The 23,083-nt window shown below is 31.6% G+C and overlaps 1 long non-coding RNA gene across 1 annotated transcript; it reads left to right on the forward strand.

The window, feature by feature from the left end:
- Window positions 1-1,905: 1,905 nt before the first annotated feature.
- Window positions 1,906-10,335, forward strand: LOC143227183 (uncharacterized). The gene is made up of 3 exons (XR_013014924.1): window positions 1,906-1,963; window positions 3,845-4,211; window positions 8,803-10,335. It is a non-coding gene; the product is annotated as an uncharacterized LOC143227183 (long non-coding RNA).
- Window positions 10,336-23,083: the final 12,748 nt, after the last annotated feature.

Below are 23,083 nucleotides of genomic sequence, written 5' to 3' on the forward strand. Positions count from 1 at the left end.
AACACACAGTTCTTTTCTGGTGATCATAGTTAAATCCATGAAAAAAAATAATTGAAGAAGAACATAATAAATGAGCCTGAAGAAGCGTTTGCAATATTTGAAAAAAATTAATTTTTCTCAAGAAGAACAAATGAAAAGAGATTCTCATTGCTGCATGATTTCCTAAATAGTATGTTTTTCAAACTGATAAACGTTTAATTTATATAAATAGTTGTAACAGCATCAGTTTTATTCCACAGTATCGAATGATATCCAGTTGGTTTTAATATTGCAAGTGGAACATTGAACTAAGACGTTTAGAGTACCACAAACATACACCAACCAGAATTATTTATACTGCTAGAAACCAGTTTTCGACACCAGTTGTTGGTAAAGTACAGTTAGTCCTGAGTGTAGCTTTGTATTTAAAACAAGGAACAATAATATATGTAATGAATATATGTATAATTAAGAGAAAGGGAAGACATACAACAGTATTGTTATTGTGTTTTTATAAACACATGTCTATTATTGTCATGAAAAATAAACAACTTCTACATGTGTAGTAGATAAAAATATGTTTACAAGAAATCAGCAATAAGTAGAAAATAAAACCAAGAATAATTACTTATCTTGTAATAATAAATTTAAAAACCACGAAATATACAAAGCACATTAAAAATGTCGACACAACTGTGCTTTTAAATATAAGCACATATTATATATTAAGCTAAAAATTAAAGGCTTGAATGATATGAGAAACACTTTAGTTCCAAAATAAAGACAATTATTAGTGTAATATATGTTGCAATTAAATTTGATAATTAAGCATATTATCAAAGTTTATTATTTTCGTTATTAAAAGATTCAAACTATCAACTTTTATACTTTATATTTCACGTAAAAGTAGAAGAAACAATGTGTGAGATAAATAGAAACATTTTTGGTTTAACTGAAATTTTGTCTGTTTATGTTGTTTGAGTTTATTTAGAAGTACGTTCTGGTGCATCCTTTGATAAATGTCTTTTCTTTTTTGTTACATTAAGGATTAAAGTGAAGTAAACAAGAGGATATTAAAATAATATACACATAAAAATTGATAACTGAAAAACTGCTTGTGTACTGATACAATGAACAATATTTTTAAGGCTGACACATATAACGTTGCATGTGTATCTCACATTCAATCACAGTCATCATTAACTTCACTTTACGTTTACACGTTGTCATGATGATTACACGTAATCCACGAAATTTAGCAAATTAACATTCGAATTGAAAATATGACCTATTGGCAGAATGTGGGAAGTCCTTAAGACCCATTGAATCCCGCCCTACTCAACCTTTTCATCAGTAGCTGTTTTCCAGATTTCTTATAAATACGAAAGTAAGAACTCCATGTGAGAAGCAGAAAATTTTTTTCACGAAAGCAAAAAAATGAAGATAAGGTTAGTTATTCTTTGTTTGTCGTAAAGTTATATCACAAAATATTTACCGTAATATAATCCTGCGCACGTTTCATTATCGAAAACTAGATGTTTAGTTTGAGAAAAAGAAAAATATAGTTACCTTAATCAATGGTAGTATTTAGATTGTTAGAAATATTTTAGCCACCAAAATTCATATAAAAACTTCAAACTATTGATTGTAGTGCCACTGATAATTAAAGAAACTACATTTTATCACATCCCAAAATATTGTATTGAATCCGTTTGAATATCGGTTTACTTTTATCATTGCAGTAGTTACAATTTACCTCTGACTTTTGATTATGTTATGATATAATGAAATGTTTAGTTATTTACCATTTTTTTCTTTGAGCAGCTTAAATAATAAAACAACGCTAGTTGTGGTTCTTGTCGTATGTTTGTTTCTGGGCTTTTTTTTATCATCCCTATAGTGTATATGGTGAAGATTTTGGATATTATAGATCACATAGTCAGCTCAGAAGCGAAGGAGGAGGTTAAAGAACTACATTTTATCGGTATTTCTATGTTTTTTGTTCTTTATTTCAAGTACATTATTTAAAACAATTGTGTAGAATAGTATTTCCAAGCCAGTCATGTCACATAGTATTAATATCATTAATAGTATGATAAGGTTGTAGACTATTGAGAAACACAAAGGTATTTTTATTTATTCTGTACCGAAACAAATTTAATACAATGCGCTTTACTGTTTTTGTATTTTGAGAATTAGATACTTTCTATATTGTATCTTGAAAATTAGAATAGACTAAGTGTCGGATAATGTTATTTATTAGAATATTTTTCTTTAACAGATAAACCTAATGAAGACTTTTCCCGGTGACAAAACCTTTACTGATATTAATTTAAGTTTATATAATTTGTTATCCTATATTTCCCGTATGAATATGCAGTGTTTCTAATTTCTGTTTTTCTAAAACATTGGTTAGAAATAAACCGTTTTATATTCTGATATAATAATAGTATATTGTTTTCTATTTAGTTTTCCTTACCCTGTTTTGTAGCGGAGATTTAAAGTGTGTAAGATGAAATTAGAAGTCATTTCTAATATAAGTGATTCCACATGACTGATTATCTATTTCTATCAGAAATGTGTAATTACAATTTAAAGAAAAGGACTCAAGACTAAAACAAAAATAACAAAAAAATAATAGTCTAAAATTCCAGAAGTAAATGTTTGTTTTTAGTTATCCTTGAGGTTTGTATTTATCTTCTAAAACAATGAATTTCTTATCGTGTTTTGAAACATTTAAATAACAATTACTTGTGTATCTCGTACATTATTGAATTTTTAAAACAATATTCACAGTGAGTTTCATTATTATTTTGCTATGGATGAAGTCGGTCGTCTTTATAATAACAAAAAGTCTTTTGTATGGCTTTGTTAGCTGTACAGTGAACATGACAGGTTATGACAATAAAATGAGAAATCCTTTGACGATATAACTTTGAAATTTTTGTATCGTAGACTATCCAGTGCGGCTTTAATAATAAAATCATATAAATACAAAGTGTGAGAGTTGAACACTTGAATGAACTACAATATATTTTCATTGAAGTAACGTTTGATTGCTTGTTTTATTGTTGTTTTTTGGAGTAGTAAAGACAATGAGGATAATTAAAACTGCTTTAAAAATGTATCTCAGAACATCTGGAATGGGAGTTAACACTTTTACTGATAAAGAAAAGATTGGTTTGTTTTAAATTTCGTGCAAAGCCATACGAGGGCTATCTGCGCTAGCCGTCCATAATTTTGCAGTGTAAGGCTCGGGGGAAGGCAGCTAGTCATCACCACTCACCTCCAACTCTTGAACTATTCTTTTACTTACAAATAGCGGAATTGACCGCCACATTATAACGCTCCTACGACTGAAAGGTCGAGCATTTTTGGTGTGACGAAAATTCTAACCCACGACCCTCCGATTACGAGTCTAGTGCCTTGACCACCTGACCATGCCGAGCCGAATAAATCAGAGGACAACGTTTTAATCTTCCTAGCTTATCGTCAGGCTAACAACAAGAACAAAAACAAAAACTGCCCAAGTAAAACGGTTCCTGTTGGAATTGTGAATGAATTACAAGAAAATTCTCATAGTTCGCTTGTGAATAATGTAGGATTTGGATGAACAAATACTCTTACACAGGCAGGGGAATATTATTCTAAACGGGACGGAAAACATATTGTGATAAAACATAGTAGCTGTACAGAAGAACTATTTAAACGAGTTTCAAATAATGGTTTCAAATATTCATATATTTGAACAGCTCATTAAAAGAGAACGATATACGTATGTGTATCACAATATCTGAATATTAATTCTGTAAGAACACAGTAATTATACAGTATTAACTATTTCGATATTGTGTTGTGTTTTCAGTTTGATATATTCTATGGATATGAATTGGTGATCTCATGAAAAGTTACAAACCTTATTTCTATATACTCCTGCCTACAAGTTCATGGAATGTTTGCAACATTACTCTCTCCTATTTCCAATACAGTTCGTCTTAAGGTATTTTACAATAAGAAGTCGCCAAAAAGAGAGTTCACTCAGACTCCAGGTAAAGGTATACTGTAGGATGGCAGTTATTAACGAAATTATACCAAAATTTTAATTTAATTCTTTCTGTCTTTTCTTCGAACGGGAGTGAGGGAGTTATTTGGGACAACTGACAGGAAAGAATATTAGATAAAGATTGAGAAGACTTGTTCAAGATATTATGTGCTGCCATCTAGTGTCTCAGGTTAGTAGTGTTAGCTATTCGAGTTTCAGTTTCTCCTCGTATCTGTTGCGAAAAGAAGTGATTATTAATAGAAAATGTAAACTCTTAATAATTTAAATATTTTAAACTGATTCAGCTGTACGTACTCTTCTTTAGCTTATATAAAAAGGTTGTATAATTTTAAAATAATTTAGCAGTGTAAGACTAGAGGGAAGGCAGCTAGTCATCACCACCCACCGCCAACTCTTGGGCTACTCTTTTACCAACGAATAGTGGGATTGACCGTCACATTATACACCCCCACGGCTGGGAAGGCGAGCATGTTTAGCGCGACGGGGGCGCGAACTCGCGACCCTCGGATTACGAGTCGCCCGCCTTACGCGCTAGGCCATGCCGGGCCTGATAAAAAAGAGAGAGAAAACAATTATTTAATTATCATCTTATAAAAATCCCGAAAACCATGTATAATAATGTTTAAAAATTGTCGCAAAAGTCAATAAAATATACAGCTAACAAATATAATTTTGTTTACAATTTGTTTGATTTCAGAAGTCTTGCTTTCGCATTTAATAACCTTCACAAAATAGTAATTAGATATATTTCGAACAATTTAACGTACGTTGTAAATAACGTTAAATTTGCTAATTATCAATAAAACCAAATCCAAATATCTTTTCATTTGAACTTTACACATGAATAATATTTATGATGTTTTACTCATTTAAAACTAGGCAGAAAATAATTTTTATTCTGAACTTAGGTTTCAGAAAATGTAGACTAACACAAACCGATATCTAATAGTGTGTTAATCACTCTAATGTATAATATGTCTGTATATTTTTAGCTGTAATTGTAAAACAAACGGTGAAACTGAGGCGAGAGCAAACAAAACTTGGAGTAACTGTTTGATTGTGACTTACTTTAAAATATTTGTGTGTTTGTGGTTTTAACGTAAAGCTAAACAATGGATTATATTTAATCTGCCCATTGTGAGTACTTGAGTTCCTGGTTTTTGACGTTGTAACTTTGAATAAAAATTAAAATGATTTCATAGGATTTCGTGATAAGCAATAATTTTAATATTTTAAAATGATTATAAGTACAGTTCTCTCCCCTCATATGTAGGTTAGGAGTGTACAAGTATTAAATTAGAAATAATTTTAACTAGGTGAACGTTTGAGTATTGTATTCAAGAAACGTTACTGAAGTCACAAACCCATTGAAAATAAGCTGAGTACTCTCCAACGTATTTGATATGTATGGAAAATGGTTGAAGAACCATCCAATAGATTAGAAAATTCATAAGTTATTGGTGGTTAATCCCTATTGGTGGTTCCCTACTGGTACAGCAATAAGACTACGGATTTACAGAGCTAAAATGAGGTGTTCGTTTCCCCTCGATGGGCTCAGCAGATAGTCGAATGTTGCCTTGGTATAAGAAAATCACGCACAAACACACACTACTGGTGAATTAATGAACTTCTCTTTTAATTTTTATGAAGTACATGGGGAATAACTGAATGAGCCTTATCGGTGTGTGGTGGAGGATTAGAAACCAATTAAACAGCTAAAAGAGCTTCTCAGTGATGTCGAGAAAAGCCACTTGTAGAGAAATATGTATTGTCATTGTCAGGTTCACTGACCGAAGAAGGTCGAAACGTTGTTCGCTCTTCTATGTAAAATATTTTCTCAACCCAAACGAGCCGTTTTTGCATATATAAAAGAGCTTCTGTTTCTACAAAGGATGGTGGTTTGTTGCTTCTTTGAAGTATGTTAGCAACTTTTACTCTATTTTGTTTAGGATATTTGAAAATTCTGCTTAATTGTAGAGAGTTTTAAAATTGTCATTGAAAAATACAAACTTTAGTTATCGGTTACTACTTCTGTCAAGGAATGTATATATAGTTATACGGATACATGATTGATTGCATGAAAACCTCTCCGAGCATTTTAAAGTAAAGGCAAAGAGAGAAAGATTCAACTGAAAATGTTATCATGAGATCTTAAGTAAAATAGCGAACATCCGTACACAACTTTATGTATTCGTCAGAACACTTAGAGAACGTTCTTTTACTTGAATTTGTTTTATAAAACATGTAAATTACCATTAAATGATGATAGATGTTCAAATGCAAAAATGTTCTTACATGATTACTAAAATATTGAGTTAAATTTGTAGTAATCCAAAAACGTTGTGTGGTTCATGAGGAAATAAGAAACTCGAATAACACATATTTGCATGACACCAGACGAAACATTACTTTATTTTTATAGTTCCAAGTCGTCGTTCCATGCTAAAAGTGACGTCATAGCTACGACATTTTTAATGCTCCACCTCTTAAGCTCTAACTCGGTTTGCGTTTATCGTTCACTGTCTGAATATTCGTGTCTTGGTTTGCTTGCTAGAGCTTATTTCATTCTTGTTCTGGGATTATTACGACTAGATGATGTTTCACTGGTTTCACTATAGTTCGCTGAATTTCACATGTTTCCGAGATTTCGAGTGAGACGAAGAGTTATTGGCAGATCTGTTTTTCATTGTGACATCTGGATTTAGAGAAACTATGACTACAGGTTTCGACTTCTGCTATCACTCTGCCCCTAGGACACATCATTTTATGTTTTTTTGCGTCTTGTACGCTTAATAGACCTCTTATTGCTTTGTTTCTGGGGTTCTCTTTGACTCTACGTGTTATCCAAGTCAGATTTTTGCTGTATGACAATTTTTGGCATCAATTTTTGTGAGGACTGAATTTTGTCCCAACTCTGAGGGCTGTGCAGAAGTCTTAGCATTACATACAAAAGAAGGATTGTCTGTTCCATTCACAGTGTTTAATCTGGTTGTATTACCACACTCAACTTTGGAATGAGCTTCATTACTTTGATTTGTAATGGAGTATTGTTCACTTTGATGGGTGGAAAAAGTATCTTGTACTTGAGAGATAGGTATTTTGTTCAGGAGAAACTGGTCGTGATTGAGAACTTACGTTCTCACGATGACCCCCTGAGGCCGACTGACTTCCAAGTCTTGAGCTCAGGCTAACTGCTGGAATAAATCTCAGAAAGTTTTTCATCCAGTAGGTGCGACACTTTCTTTACCGCTCGGTGAAGCTGACTGTGGTGTAACAGAACTTTTATTGAAGTCTAAATCGTGAGCAAGCGCAAGCTGGTTCAGAGCGACCCCTAAACCATTTCCAGAGGCTATCGCAGCTCCCCTTTCGCTGTCGAAGTCATCACTCCCGTGCACTGGAAATTGTTTGCAAGAAAATGTAGAAACAAAAGATGTAGAAGATGAAAAAAAATACAGCCCAGCCTTTAATTGTTGAACACTAGAAGGCTCACTTCAGAATAAATTACTTATCCTCACATTCTGTGGCTTTCTAAAGTAATTTTGATTAATCTGTGTAATATTGTAAATCTGAAATTTCATGTAGTTTTCTAGTAATCATAAAATGAGAATGAGTAGTGTTACTAATAAGTAGAAACAACTTCTCTGAGAAAAGAAAGAAAAACAAAGGAATGCACGATAGCCAGTGGAAGACGACCGAGTATGCAGTTTCTTAACACAGATGCAAATAAACATAAGTGCAAACAATACAATACAGTAAAACATAAAGCTATATTTACTGATGTATATTTCATTTCTCTTGACGATATTTCGAGAGATAACTTGCTTATTTAGGGCGTGTTTTTAAAATGTTTGTAAGCAGTGTAAAAACTGACTTTATTAATTACAAGTGAAATCTACGATGTTTTTTTACTAATCCTTAATGAGATTGCATCAACTATTTAGTATTATTTTGATTTGAGAAACCTGTAAAACGAAAAGAAACGTAAGAAGTTTTGGAACGGTTGAAAGTAACACTAGAAAAAATAATAAAATTCTTAGAGTAAAAAATTAATATACCTAAGATATTTTACTATAAGTATGATCTTAGTTTTTAACTACGAGTTTAACAAAGTTAATTGACGAGTTAATCTATTCTATCCTTTACAAAATTATTTAAAATTCGTTTATCAGTACTTTTTAAATGCTCGCGTTATGTCGATCAGTATTGTTTTTTAGAGGTATTGAAACTAGAAAGTCGTTTATTTTAGTTTGAGCTTAATTTTAGAATTGGCGAATTGACTGTTATGTTAATTACGTGTTGGTGCATAATTTTATATTTTAAGAGTTGACATTTTACTCGTTACATCTCAAGACTTGATATATTAACTATAATATACTGAGTCTTGACGTATTTCTTATTATATATTAGTTTGAAATAATGTGAACTGAGGTGGTTTTTAAGTGACCAAAACTGTGTAATTAAATATGTAAAATTGTTTTAAAATTAGTAATAAAACTCTGTTCGTAAATAAGGTAAACCTTATAAAAATGTACACACTTATGAAGCTCTGTTTTTAAACTTACAACTACAATGAAATTATAAATACACGAATATTACATGAACATTTTCTAGTGGGTAAGTTCAGAAAACATTATTTATATCAATAGTTCACATCGCATAGTATTTTAAAGTTTTATTTTGAATGTTAAGATGAAAACGAAATTTAATTTACAATTAAGTAAAAGCTAGAATACTCCAATACTATTAATTTTACCTTACAGTTTGACAAAGCCTCTTTCCTCTGCTTTGCCTTTGACTGCTTTGCTGGTTGCTCTTTCTCAGGGTCTTCATCACCCAATGGCGAAGCTGGCCGAATGGAATAGCTCTGCACATATTCTTTAGCCTTCTTTTGACTGACACCTCTCTCTAGAACCACAATAATTTCAACCTACTGTTAAATATATTTAACAATAATGATAATAAAAAATTATAATTAACTTTACTTGTCATAAGAAATTATGTTATAAATATTATATTAAAGCAATAAGTTCTTGATTAAATCCATAAGGGATTTCAAAAAATCAGAATAGTGTGTAATAATAGTATTTTTACCCCACAAAATCTTAATTATCTGCTGCGACGTTTCGCTCATTCCATTCCTCCTGGTCGGCTGGATATGACAAATTTAATAGGGTTAAAATCCTATTATTATACAATATTCTAATGTCTAAGATTCCCTAACGGACTGGATTAAAAATGCAGAGTTAGAAAATATAAGAGGCCACTATAATGTCTTATGAGAAGTATAATTAACTGTAATTAAAAGAAAGTTTATACATACTAAAAATTATCATAAGCACTATTAATAAACACTTGATACTGATACACTTAAAACAAACGCAATCAAGACAGACCAAATAACTTGTTATTTTAACCAAAACAGTAAAATACATCAGTTTACTTTTGTGCGATAGTAAACTTAAACAACCGATTTTTTATTCCTATTTTCTTTTTTCTCTTTCTTTAAAAAATATTAATCTAAACAAGTAGGATGGTGAGACTCATGAGGCAAAGATAATCGATATACTGATATTTATTTCGTTTTTCTGTGTCATGAGCTGAACAAGTTACGATAAGTAAGGTAAGTGCGGATGCTAGACTATGCAAGTTTATTAATATATTAAATATAAAACAAATCTTTACAACATAAACCTACTGACAAAGTCTTGTAATTCAACTGTCTCTCAATTCTTTATATAAGACAAAAAAAGGATATAGTTAGGTTTTCTAGTATTTTGAGAACATTAGTTATATAATAATAAAATTAATCATTGTTTTTACTTACGAGATGCCATTGCGTATTATCTACAAATTAATCATTGTTTTCACTTACGAGATACCATTGCGTATCATCTACAATGTGAACGTTTGTTTAGAAGTTTTGTTTGAAGTAAAACTTTGTTGCTTTATTACAATAAAAATATATAGCCTGACTTTGGTATCACTACTTATACAGAGAAGTTGAAAACTACTTTCGTTCATAACCGGTTTTACGTAGGTAGAAAATTCATTCATTTTTCTCTCGAAGTATCTTTGCTTACGCATTGCGTATAGAACAGTTTCTATCAAAATGTGAGAACAGTGGGATGGAAGACGAGCAAAACATCATTGAAGATTACATAAAATGATGTAGTTGTGATGAAATCTCCTACATAAAGAGTTAAGTATCGTAGCTTCAGTCAGGAAGTTGAGTCACTGAATATGTTAGAAAAAGAAATACGTTATTTTTAGTTATAAAGTTGAGATTTTAAACTAACGTTAAATGCAGTCTTCATTTTAGTTCTTGAAATAATCTATTTTTTTGATAATATAGATTAAACAACCTTGTATGTTTTTAACGGAAAAATAAAAAAATCTTATGGAAGCGAAGTATTTCTTGTTTGTTTCTTTTCATTTTTTTCTGGTCTTAAACTTTATGATTATTTTTAATGACTCATGACATCAGATTTAGTGTAGTAATTTCTTACAGTCCTATTACGACAATTTCTATAAATTACATTAATTTGATCTGAGTTGTTTGTATTTACAAAGAATCGATTATTTCAAAAACTGTCACTGGGCTATCACTGCAAGTATTACATGATCTTATCGACAGATATGTAGAGTGAAGAGATTGGTCTTGTAACTTTGTTGTTTTACAGAACGAACAGTCACAATAAACGTGGGTATACAACAATTAAATATAAGATCTATTTCAAGATTTTCAAGATGTGGTGTGCTGAACAAACATACGGGTATTGGAAAGGTAAAAGTTCAGTGACAAAATAACTGATAAGAAGTTGCTGTTGACTGTGTTTCTAATCAAATGTTAACTAAACAAAAGAGACGTATGTTAGTCGTAAGTCAATATAAAAAAATATTGCAAAATATCACATCTGTTACTTCTCGAAGACAACTTTCCAAAACATAATTGATTTTGAATTAATTGAAAATTTATAAAACATCTATAAGTGATCTTTAGTTTACACGATGGAAATTAAAATTAATATTTTTTCAATGAATATCTTGTTAAGTTGTTGTCCAAACGATGTTTACCAAGAATGCTTTATTATGTGATTATCCTCATGGCCGTTATTAGGGCACAGAGTTCGTGTGTTCGGTTTGTTTTTGTTATTTTTATTGAATTCCATTACTAAGCGAGAGGCATATATTTGGAAGTTGTAGATTTAACCTCGTGCAATGTTGTCTCTAGTTACGGAGATGACTAGAACTTGTTTTCTTTCTTCTGCATTTGAAAGATAACATGCTTTTGCTCCATGTATACATATGTATATTTTAGAGAGCAACTATTTTATTTTCTATCAATTTTCACACTTGGATAAATTTACTTTAAGAGATCGGATATCACTGTTTACACTACCCTTCAGTTCCTTTTTATTTTCTTCCTAAAGTACTAGAATATAAATTTCGTCTTTTAATTTTTTGCTTTAAATTGTATATGAAATATCTGCAAACCACACAATACTTGTTTAAATCATGATTCGTTACTACCTCATCAAAAGTTTGATATAAGCTTTAACAACTCATTATGTATATACTTAAAACATGTTATAAAACAATTTAAAGTAACCAAACTATTGCAGTGTAGTTTCAATGTATATGTATATATATTTTGTATAAGAACGTGATGGCACATATAAGTGTAAATAAGAAATGGAGAACCGGAAATTGTCTTTTATATATTAGATGAATCATATATAGAACAGGAGTAGAAATATAAGTCGTCCATATTAATAGAATAAAACTAATATCTATATATGAGAATATTGATTGTAAAGTATTAGACCAATTTAATGCGTTCAAATAGTTATGTCGACATGAGAAAAATTACGCTAACCAGTAACGGAAAGAAAAGGAAAAGGGGTTTCTAGTACAACTGAAAAATGACAGAGAAAATCAATGAAACAGAGAATTAAATTGGAATTTTGAAAACGAGTTTATCAAAATATCACCAGTTGTAGGAGCAACAATCATTCTAAAGATGACCTTAGAAATAAACACAATAACCAGGAACGCAATCGAAAATTGTAATTGAATATCCAGTTGGAAATCATATCTGATGGTGAATTGGTGCATTGAAACAGTAATAAAAAACATTTGAGATTGTTCTTTTAGATAAAAATAGCATTTATGATGTGCACCGAATAAAGAAAAGAGTATGTGTGGTATTACATCAGAGTTCTAGACTGTGGATCTGATGTTCTGGAAACATGAGTGCGTCATAAGATTGACGACCAAATACCACTATTGGTCTGACAATGTAACTCATGAGTTAACGATGGATGGTGTCAACTTCCTGTCTTCCTTTAATATATGATTTCAATCTTGGGCACAACAGGTGCAGCATAACCCTCATTTGACTATGCGCAACATTGAACAATTAAATAAAACAAAGGAAAACCGTTGTTGTGATTCAGGTTGAAAATTTAATATCTGATAGTAAACAAAGCTGAAAAAAAATTGACTGAAAGAGCTTTTCTCGGATTCAGCTTTGACTGAGAAATCATTATTTACGTGTGTTAAAAGTTTCATTTTTTTAGAATGCTCAAGAATCTATGACTTTTATTCAGTTATCTTAACTACAACTAAAAGTGGATTTTTTTTAGGTTTTATGTTACCATAATATTTGCTTAGATTTATGTGTATTATGAAAACAACACATGGAAAAATAATTTATGACAACATAGAGAAGATTCAATGTTTTATTATATGGAGGAGAACATTTTTTTTCTATGAATTCAAATAAAATCGGTACCTTATTTGGCATGTTGACAGAAAACTTCAGTCAGATGGTGTTGCGCAAAGAAAGAGAAGCGCCTTATAGCGTGCAGCTTATTTGGTGAAAATTAGACCCGTATTTTACTGAAGAATATATTTTAAGAAATAAAACAACTTTAATTTGTATTGACTCTTAAAAATTTAGTGTACAGTATTTTGTTAAATAAACAACATATAATACCTATATTCATTATTGAAATTGTTAACAAAACGTATAATATGTGTCTTAGGAAAACCTCGCCACCCCATTTAACAAATTACGATAATTTTACTATTAATATAAAGAAATACTTATCTCAGCTATTACTTCACCAACGAAAGTGGGATTAACCATTACATTATATCGTTTTCACGGCTAAAACAGCGAGCATGTTTTATGTAACAAGAATTCGACCTTGCGGCCCTCTAATTACAAGTCGAGCGCCTTATCGACCTAGCCATGACGGGCCCAAAGTGTTAAAAGCACCTTTTCAACAGGCATTTTTAGTCGTTTATCCCGGGAACTTAGTGTATTTCTAATCTTGTTTCAGTTAACCAAATGGGCCTTTTATCAAAGACCCTCTTGGCCCAAGAAAGGTGAAAATCATAGTTAAACGAGTGAGTAGGATCCAGGAGTAATGTATAGATATATCATGATTATATTATGACATACCGCATGAGAAACATTTCTAATGTGAAGTTTTTCAATTATCACCTTGGGGCAGGGAGAGGGAATATCCTTGAATCAACAACAAAATTATTTTTATTATTTAAACATCTGCAGACAAGGATAAAATATCAGAACTATTACTCATAGGGAACTATAATGACTCACTAGTCATTTTATTCCACTACATTTACTTGATCTCCAAGAAATTATTTTTACCAGATTTTTAGAATGATTCAGCCGCTCTCACGTGAAACGTACACCTATTGAAATAAAACATGGAGCTAGATTTATCTATCCTCTTTCTGACCGTTCTCTTATGTCATGCTTGACTGATGTACAACTTTCATCTTTATGGAATTGGTAAATGGAAAGTCTTTAACTTGCATGTCACATCACTGCTGTATAAATAATCCACATTTTGGGTTCACTATAAAAGTAACTTTGAAATCCTTCTGTTTAGTCAGATCAGAGTTGTTGTTAATGTCTAGTTGCATTCTTTGCACTATGTCAATTTAAACTTAATGTCTTCTGTCTAAACGAATTCAATTATTTAATTAAAACAAGTTTAGTTTGATTGAATTTCTCAAATAATGAATAACACTTAAAAAACATACAATATTTTATATATCTCTGCATTAGCTTTATTGTTTTCCTTAAAAGGACTCAGAATTTGAAGCAAGCATAGATAAGATTGTTCATAGAGAAAACTCTTCTGTTATCACGAAGTGAAGAGGAAACCCCTATTTAGATTTTACTCAAATTAAACTATTTCAGAGAAAAACGGCAACATCCTTTTGATGTAAACATGTACGGCTCGATATGGCCAGGTGGGTTAAGACGTTGGACTCGTAATCTGAGAGTCGTTTGTTCGAATCCACGTCGCTCCAAACATGTTCAACCTTTCAGCCGTGGAAGCGTTATAATGTGACGGTGAAACCCACTCTCACTGGTAAAAGAGTATCGCAATGAGTTGCCGGTGGGTGGTGATAACAAGCTGCTTTTCTTCTGGTCGTACACCTCTAAGTTAGGGACGGCTAACGCAGATAGCCCTCGTATAGCTTTGCGCGAAATTTAAACAAAGAAACAAGTGAACATCTGCAGGAGCCATCCCTACTCAGTCTTTAGTAAAATATAATTATAGGTGGGATTACTTTTAAATACAACTTTGGACAGAAAATTCTGCGACTTATCTTAAACGTTGGGATGTCAAAGCTTCATAATCAGATGTTGATACCAATTGTGACTGATTCAGAACATGCGTCGATCATTCTACTTAAAATTGTAAAGATTTTTTGTGAAAATATATGTGAGTGCGATTAGTTCCTGCAGCAAAGATGGACTTACTCTATAATTGCTTGTTGAACCCACAAAGATATCTTGATTAAATATTCGAAAAATAAGTCAATGTCAGTAATATGGCTGAAGAAAGAAGAACTGTTTTCTCAAATTACCTTTCAGAATTGACTGACATTTGTTTTTAATCTCAGTGGATTTAGTCAAAAGGTTTGTGTTAATTGTGGTCTCTACTGGGAAATGTTAACAAAATACACTGAAATTATTAGAATTTGGTTTGAATTTCACGAAAAACTACTTAAGGGCCATTTGCACTTGCCGTCCATAATTTAGCTTTGTGATACTAGTGATCACCACCCTTCGCCAACTCATGGACAACTCTTTACTAACGAATAGCGGGATTGACCGTCGCGTATAAAGACCTCCAACTTTGAAACGGCGGACATGTTTGGTGTGACGGGGATTACAAGTCGAGTTCCTTAACCACGTGACCAGGGCAAGTAAAAAAAAACTATCAATGTCCATCACAGTTCATATGATATAGAATTTGAATGAAAAGACAAATACATTGTGGCACAGTGCCCAAAAAAAATAAACCCTAACATATAAATCTTACGTGACATATCAGACTATAATCGCTATCTACCCACCAAATCATACATTAGTTTATGCTTGTTAAAAACCATTTTTTGATACCAGACCCACCAAACTGTGTGGTTTTGTACTAAGGGATAAACAAGCATATGAAATAGAAAAATCTTTATAAAACTACTAAAATCAGGATATGCCATTTTTAAGTGCTATAGAGGGTAATATAAGATGCCCTATGCCAAAGAAGCAGTTGATTCAGATATGTTATAAAACGAGCTTCTAACACTTGACAGCAGACTTCAGCCAATAGCTTTCTTTATTACCTCGAGGGCATATTATTAGAGAACTGTGATACTCTGCTGACGAAATGATAATACTTTTAGTATATGTAAATTTCCATCATCTTGAAAGAAATTTAACTGTTAAGCTTGAAGAAAATGGATAGTTACCTGTTCTGCCTCTCATGTGTTTCATAAATAACTCAAAGAAACAGCTAATTAACAAAAGTGTTTACTAATGACACAAGTAAGTCTTTAAAATTAAGTTTAAAACTTATAAACTATCTTCAAAGTTCTTATAACTTACGGACTTTTATTCTCTGCTTTTAAAGTATATCTACTAAAGAAATAAGTTTGTATATCAATAATAAAACTTTCTACGATAATTTCAGTACTGATTTATCTTATTTTTCTCAAACAAACTTTTGAGTATTAGATTTATCGCTTATGGTTTTCGTTCTACAACTATGTTGTACCGTAATTTGATCGCATGAAAAATTCGTATGATATACCACATCAGTTAACAATTTTAATTTTATTGGAACTGGCCCCATTGTCCCTGAACCTCTCATAAAAAATATAATCTAATTACTAAATATTATCCTGATGTAATCACTCTATAGCCATCTTTCCCAGAGAAACGTGTGGGAAAAAATTGCGAAAATATTAAAAAAACATTTGATGTATGTTAAACTGTCATTATATATCAGTATGTTTGTTGTAAGATCTGTTTACCAAAAATGGCGTTATTTTCAGCTTAGTTTTCCTTTGTTCATTTACTTTGTTATATTTCGCAAAAAGCAACACGAGGACTGTCTGTAGTACCTAAATTTGAAATAACAAACTAGATGGAAGGTAACTATTCAACAACACCCACAGCTAACTCAGGGTTTACTATGTTAGACCACATAGTGGGATTTGATCGTCATTCTTAAAACGCATATATGGATTATTTGTATATATGGAAGATTTCTTAGTATAACTTTGTGGTGTCAAAAGTCCTTGTGAGGAACTAGCGGAACTTGTTTCTATGATACCCCTGATCCCCGCTGGTACAGCAGTAAATTATTGTTATAAATTAAAACATCTAAATATTTATTCGTTCATTCATGATGATTGGAAGTTTGAGTCTCACCACTCTACTTGTTTAGATTAATATTTTTTTAAAAATAGAAAAACAAAATGGGTCTGAAAATAAATGTTTGTTTACATTTACTATCGTACAGAAGAAAACTGAAGCAAGCTGATTTTGTCTGTTTTTGCTGATTGCGTTTGTTTTCAAGTGTATCCAGGTGCATTCTTTATTGCCTCCGTTTCAATGTTACATTTAGAATTAGAATGAAGTAAACAAGAATATATTTAAAGAATACATACATAGACCGTGGTTTTTATAGAAAACAATTGTTTACTGTTTATTTGATTTAAACTTCGCGCAATGCTACACAAGGACTATATGCATTAACCGTCCCGAATTTAGCGATGTGAGACTAGGGAGATGGTAGTTAGTCATCAACATCCAACGTCAACTCTTTGGCTTCTGTTTCTCCAAGGAATAGTAGGAATTAACCGTCACATTATTACGTCTTCACGGCTTTGAAGGCGAGTATGTTTGGTGTGACAGGGATTCGAACCCAAAAGCCTCAGATTGCGAGTCAAGCGCTTTGATCATCTGGTTGTGTGTTTGTGCCTTGTACTGTATGGTTTGAGTTTCTCTTGTTTTTTATGATTTTACAAGTGTAAAGCCATCTGTGTTGTTTGTGTGTGATTCTCGTTCTTTGTGTTTTTGTGCAAAATCCAAAATGTTACGTATAGTAACATCATCTGGCTTTTTAATTAAATTTGCATTATTACTCTGAAAATTGCTTTGATTTTTATCAAAGTTTGCAGCGTCAACCTTGATTGCTTAGAATTAACATTTTTCTTGTTTATTAATTTAAATACATGTATGATACATTTTAACCGATCGTATAAAAGTACGTTATTTATTTTTTGTAAGCTTACATTCTAACGCATTTTTAATTAAGGTAATAAAAATTATATTGTGGTTTGGTTTTCTCTATCTATATTAAAGGTTTGGGCACCTTCACTAGACTCTTTCTTTTTCACTGATGGAGTTGGATGCGCTGTGGGATAGAAACACGAAAATTACTTTCGATTTCATCATATTCCCCGAACGAGTGGCGGCACTGTTCGTGTTAGTATATCTCTCTTCAAATAAACTAAAAAATCTTTCACGATTTTACATGCAACTGTTTTCGTGTTTGTTTTTATACATAAAAATCAAACGCTTTGTAAATGTAAGACTTTGCTACCAAGCCTGCAATGGTTTTATTGTGTTGAAATTATTACATCTTCAACAGTGATACCTTTACGCTGAATCCGAAAATGATATCCGTTTTTCTCCATCTTGTACAGATTTTTCACAAAATATCATAACGCATTATAAAGAAGAAAGATTACAACCCGAAATATTTATATTTTTACATAAATTTCACAAAAACGACAGGATGAATGAGGATGCACATTTGTATATTATCAGTGTGCTATCCTTTGCTTCACTATGTTTGTATTTCTGTTAAGAAACGTATTAATACAAAATGTTCATTCTAGTAAACGAAATAATAATTCGAGCTAAGGAAGAGTTTGTTTTCTTCTTCTTTTCGATTTGTAAAAATGCTTAACTGATAAAAAAATTAAAATTATTTTTAAAACATACATATCTGAAATATGGAAAATCCCTTATTAAACCAAAACTACTCTAATGAAGTTTAAATTCGCAGGCCCGTGTAATTTTCTGTATTTATTTCACAAGAGTTTAATATACAAAATCTATCTATAATCAGTTGTTTTGGTATCTTGGTTTGTTTCACGGAAATTAAACAATATTTAAATATATATATGATACATTTCAACCGGTCATACAAGAGAAAGTGTTGTTATTTATTTAACTTGCTTAAATTAATATTATTTACGCAGTAAAAAACTATTTTCAGAAACGTTATATTTATGAGTAAAATTATTCTACTGAATAATTAGTTGTTGAGTACAAACAACCAGTTATGTTTGTCTGTTTTCGATATTCGCGCAGAGTTATGCAAAGTGTACACACACCACTCCTCACTATATTTAAATTTATAGATGAAAAAAGAAAGCAATTATTAACAGTATCCATCGCTAACTCTTGTGGTACCTGAAACGGATAGTAAGATTTCACAAGTACTATTATAATGTACAGTTTGCACCAAAGTACGAAGCGCAATTTTACGGCAATTAAACATATCAGATGTTACATGATCACATACATCAACAACCTACAAGGGCACTGCTAATTCTGTTTATATATTAATAAAACTCTATGAAAACACATAACTTGATATTTTTATTATAATATTCAGTTTAAATGCATATTGAATTCATTAGATTTAATATTATAAATTGTATAAACATATATATAACACATGTTATTTTCTTTGCGAAATAATAACAGACTGAATATATGTCTTCATCAGGTTACCTGTTTAGATACTTAAGAATTAAATTATCCTTTCACATTAGTACATTTAACACGAGTTGAAATAGCTATACTGGATATTAATTAAACTAAATTTAACACAGTAGTTTACTATAATATAACAAAACCCTTTCAACGTATGTAGTGCAGGATTCTAGGAAGGACAGAAGTGACAGATTGGTAAGGTTATTGTTTGGTTTGGTTCGTTTTGTTTTGAATTTCGAGCAAAGCTACGCGAGGGCTATCTGCGCTAGCCGTCCCTAATTTACCAGTGTAAGACTAAAGGGAAGGCAGCTAGTCATCACCACCAACCCCCACCTTTTGGGCTACTCTTTACCAACGAAAAGTGGGAATGACCGTAACATTATAACGCCCCCTCAGCTGAAAGGGCGAGCATGTTTGGTGTGATGGGAATTCGAACATGGGACCCTCGGATTACGAGTCAAGTGTCTTAACCACCTGGCCATGTCGGGCCTAGATTATCGTTAGACATAAACCTACAGAACTGACTACCTGTGCTCTGCCTACAATCGCTGTCGAAATCCGATTTTTAGCTTCGTAAGTGTTGAGACTTACACCTGAGAATCGGGAAAAAAGAAACAATAAATAGAATGTTTGTTAGTATTTTAAAATTTTAATGTTCTCTAATACATTTCTATACTACAATACTCAACTGAAATAATCCTCGATAGTGTATGTCCAACGGCCAGATTTGAAAGTAGACTTTATGAAGAGTCCCCAGCAAAAATTAATTTTTTAAAGCAAAAAGATAATTTAAAAATAACTAGTACAGAATTTGAGATAAGTGTTATTTAACAGATATAGTTTTAGTATAAAAATGCTCATAGTTGTGTAGAAGAATATAAGAATTAAAGGAAATTGTTTACATCATGAAATTCCAATGTTATTTATGTCAGCTATATTGAATCAAAAACCACATGGAGGTAAATTAACAAATATGTGTGAATGATGAAATAATTAGGTTTGCGTTGAAATGTATACGTCTATATTGCCCATGCTAATGATGCAAGGTATACTGATTATATGATTTGTACTGAATTACAAATAATACAGTTAACTCAGAATAACTTATGTTTAAAGTTAAATAAAATGATAAAATTGAAAGGAATACTTATGTATGTGCTAAATTATGTAAGACATGGATAAGTATAGTCATGCGATATTCATGACTCATATATCAATTTATAAAACTATGTAGCTTAGGAAGGAAACATGAATATTGAATAATATTAACAGGATTATGTAAGCAGTATTTGTTTTTGAAGGAAAATAACATTATTATATACAATAACGTACCCAAAGTTTGTAGCAAGGCAAACAATTCTCATCTTTTTTCCAGACGATGCTTTCCATCTTGTAGTGGTTTATGATAAAACAGAAGTGTTATTTATTTCACAAAATTATACATCATATTAGTATTGAGCATGTTTTCAGTTTTTCTGGTTTTGAGTAGTCACATGTTAATATTGTATAAGAAGCATGCAATCGTAACTTCCAATTCTGGCTGGTGTTAAGTCTTAATTTTTTACAATTGGTGTTAACAGCAAACTCTCATTAACGAGAGGTGTATTACAATTATAAACTTTCATAACTAGCCATCACTATGTGATAATCTCTAACTCGTGGTCAGTTTTATATCTGTCAACTTTCATTCACAGTTAGTGAGATACACTCCAAGGTCATCTGTTATCACTCACTGAAAACTAGAGAGATACACTTCAAGGTCATCTACTGTCACTAACCAAAACCTAGAGAGATACACTCCAAGGACTTCTATAATAACTCACTCACTGAGAGTTAGTGAGATGTACTTCAAGATCTTCTACTTTCACTCACTCGTACCATCAATGGAGAACTCAAAACGTCACATGAAGAGCAATTTGAGAATCTATTCCTCTCGAAGTAAGTTATTCATAAAACTGTTCATCATAAACAATGGGTAAATCATTTAAATGTACTTCACTTGATTAGAAATATAAGAAATTTGATTCCCAACGAGAGTGGTTTGGAATTTTATAATCTAATGTTTCGAGATGGCTGATGTCTCGTCTTGTTCGGATATAAACACTTTCAGCCATTGCCTGCCATCGACAGTCATGATCTGTGAGATAACCGCTTCTTACTGGAGAAGATGCACTTAAAGCCATCATTATTGGAGTTAAGACACACAACTGGTCGTACATAAACTTGGAATCTTCCACACAGGAGGTTTGTTTTGTAGTTAGTAAGGAACAACTGCTTAATCCAATCACTGAACAATTTTAATAAACATGGTTTGGTTTAGCTTCATCTCCTGACTGACCATCACCTCCAAGTGCTTCCAGATTTTCAGTTTCTATCTTTAAATATTGGAATATTTACATTCGCTCGCTTTTCTCTTCTTTTTTTCAAGAGAACTAAAGGTAGCTTTATACATTGGGTTATCCTGACAGATCAATTCATCTGGAACAAAGAGTGACATAGTGATACCTGAATCTAGTGTTGGCTTATAAAACGGTTCAGTAAATACCGGAACACCCAGTCGCGGAAACATCCCTACAGTTAAATAAGTTTCATCATCTTTTGAAGCTGCTAACACTTCCTTCCTTCTTTTTTTTTTTTTTTGTTCTCTTTCACCTCACGAAAACATTCCAAAATATCTCCATACAGTTCTCTTGGACAGCTTTCTAACATCGACTCAAAACATTATTCTGTCCACAAGCCAGCAAAAGATTTAATATTTTCTTTCAAGTGTTTGAAGATCCTCCGGGCACGTAAGCTTAGTCTCGCTGTTTTAACTTCGTGATTCAACTTTACTACATGTCCTTCAATCTTATCCCACTATTTGAACGGATCATTACTGTTCTTATTCTAGTTGTAAATGTAAATAAACTGTTGACAAGCTAATGTCGTTAGTTTAAATTTGATAATTAAGCATCTTTTCAAAGTGTATTATTTTTGCAATTAGAAGATTCAAATGATCAACTTTTATACTTTATATTTTAATTAAAAATAGAAAAAACAATGTGTTAGATAAATAGAATAATTTTTTGTTTAACTGAAATTTTGTCTGTTTATGTCGTTTGTGTTTACGTTACACATTGTCATGATGGTTACACGTGATCCAGAAAAGTTAGTAAACTATCATTCGCATTGAAATATTGCCTGTTGGCAGAATATGATAAGTCCTTAAGACCCATTGAATACCGCCATACTCAACCACTTGACCATGCCGGGTCAAATAAAGCAGAGAACAACGTCTCAACCGTCCTAGGTTTTACAGATTTCCTATAAATACGAAAGTAAGGACTCCATGTAAGAAGCAGAATTTTTTTTTTCACGAAAGCAAAGAAAACGAAGATAAGATTAGTTATTCTTTATTTGTCGTAAAGTTATATCACAAAATATTTTACGTAACATAATTCTGCACACGTTTCATTATCGAAAACTAGATGTTTAGTTTGAGAAAAATAAAAATATAGTTAACTTAATCAATGGTAATATTTAGATTGTTGGAAATATTTTAGCTACCAAAATTCATTGTAAAAACTACAAACTATTAATTATAATGTCACTGATAATTAATGAAACTACATTTTATTACATCCTTCAAATATCGTACTGAATCCGTTTGAATTTCGGTTTACTTTTATCATTGCAGTAGCTACAATTTACCTCTGACTTTTGATTATGTTATGATATAATGAAACGTTTAGTCATTTACCATTTATTTCTTTGAGCAGCTTAAATAATAAAACAACACTAGTTGTGGTGCTTGTCATCTGTTTGTTTTTGGGTAGTTTCATCCTCCCTGCAGCTGAATGCCAGGGAACTAGAGCACACTTTCCGAAGAGATATAGTGTATATGGTGAAGATTTTGGATATTATAGGCCACATGGTCA

Source organism: Tachypleus tridentatus, chromosome 9 (genome assembly GCF_004210375.1).
Source record: "Tachypleus tridentatus isolate NWPU-2018 chromosome 9, ASM421037v1, whole genome shotgun sequence".
NCBI classification, from domain to species: Eukaryota; Metazoa; Arthropoda; class Merostomata; order Xiphosura; family Limulidae; genus Tachypleus; species Tachypleus tridentatus.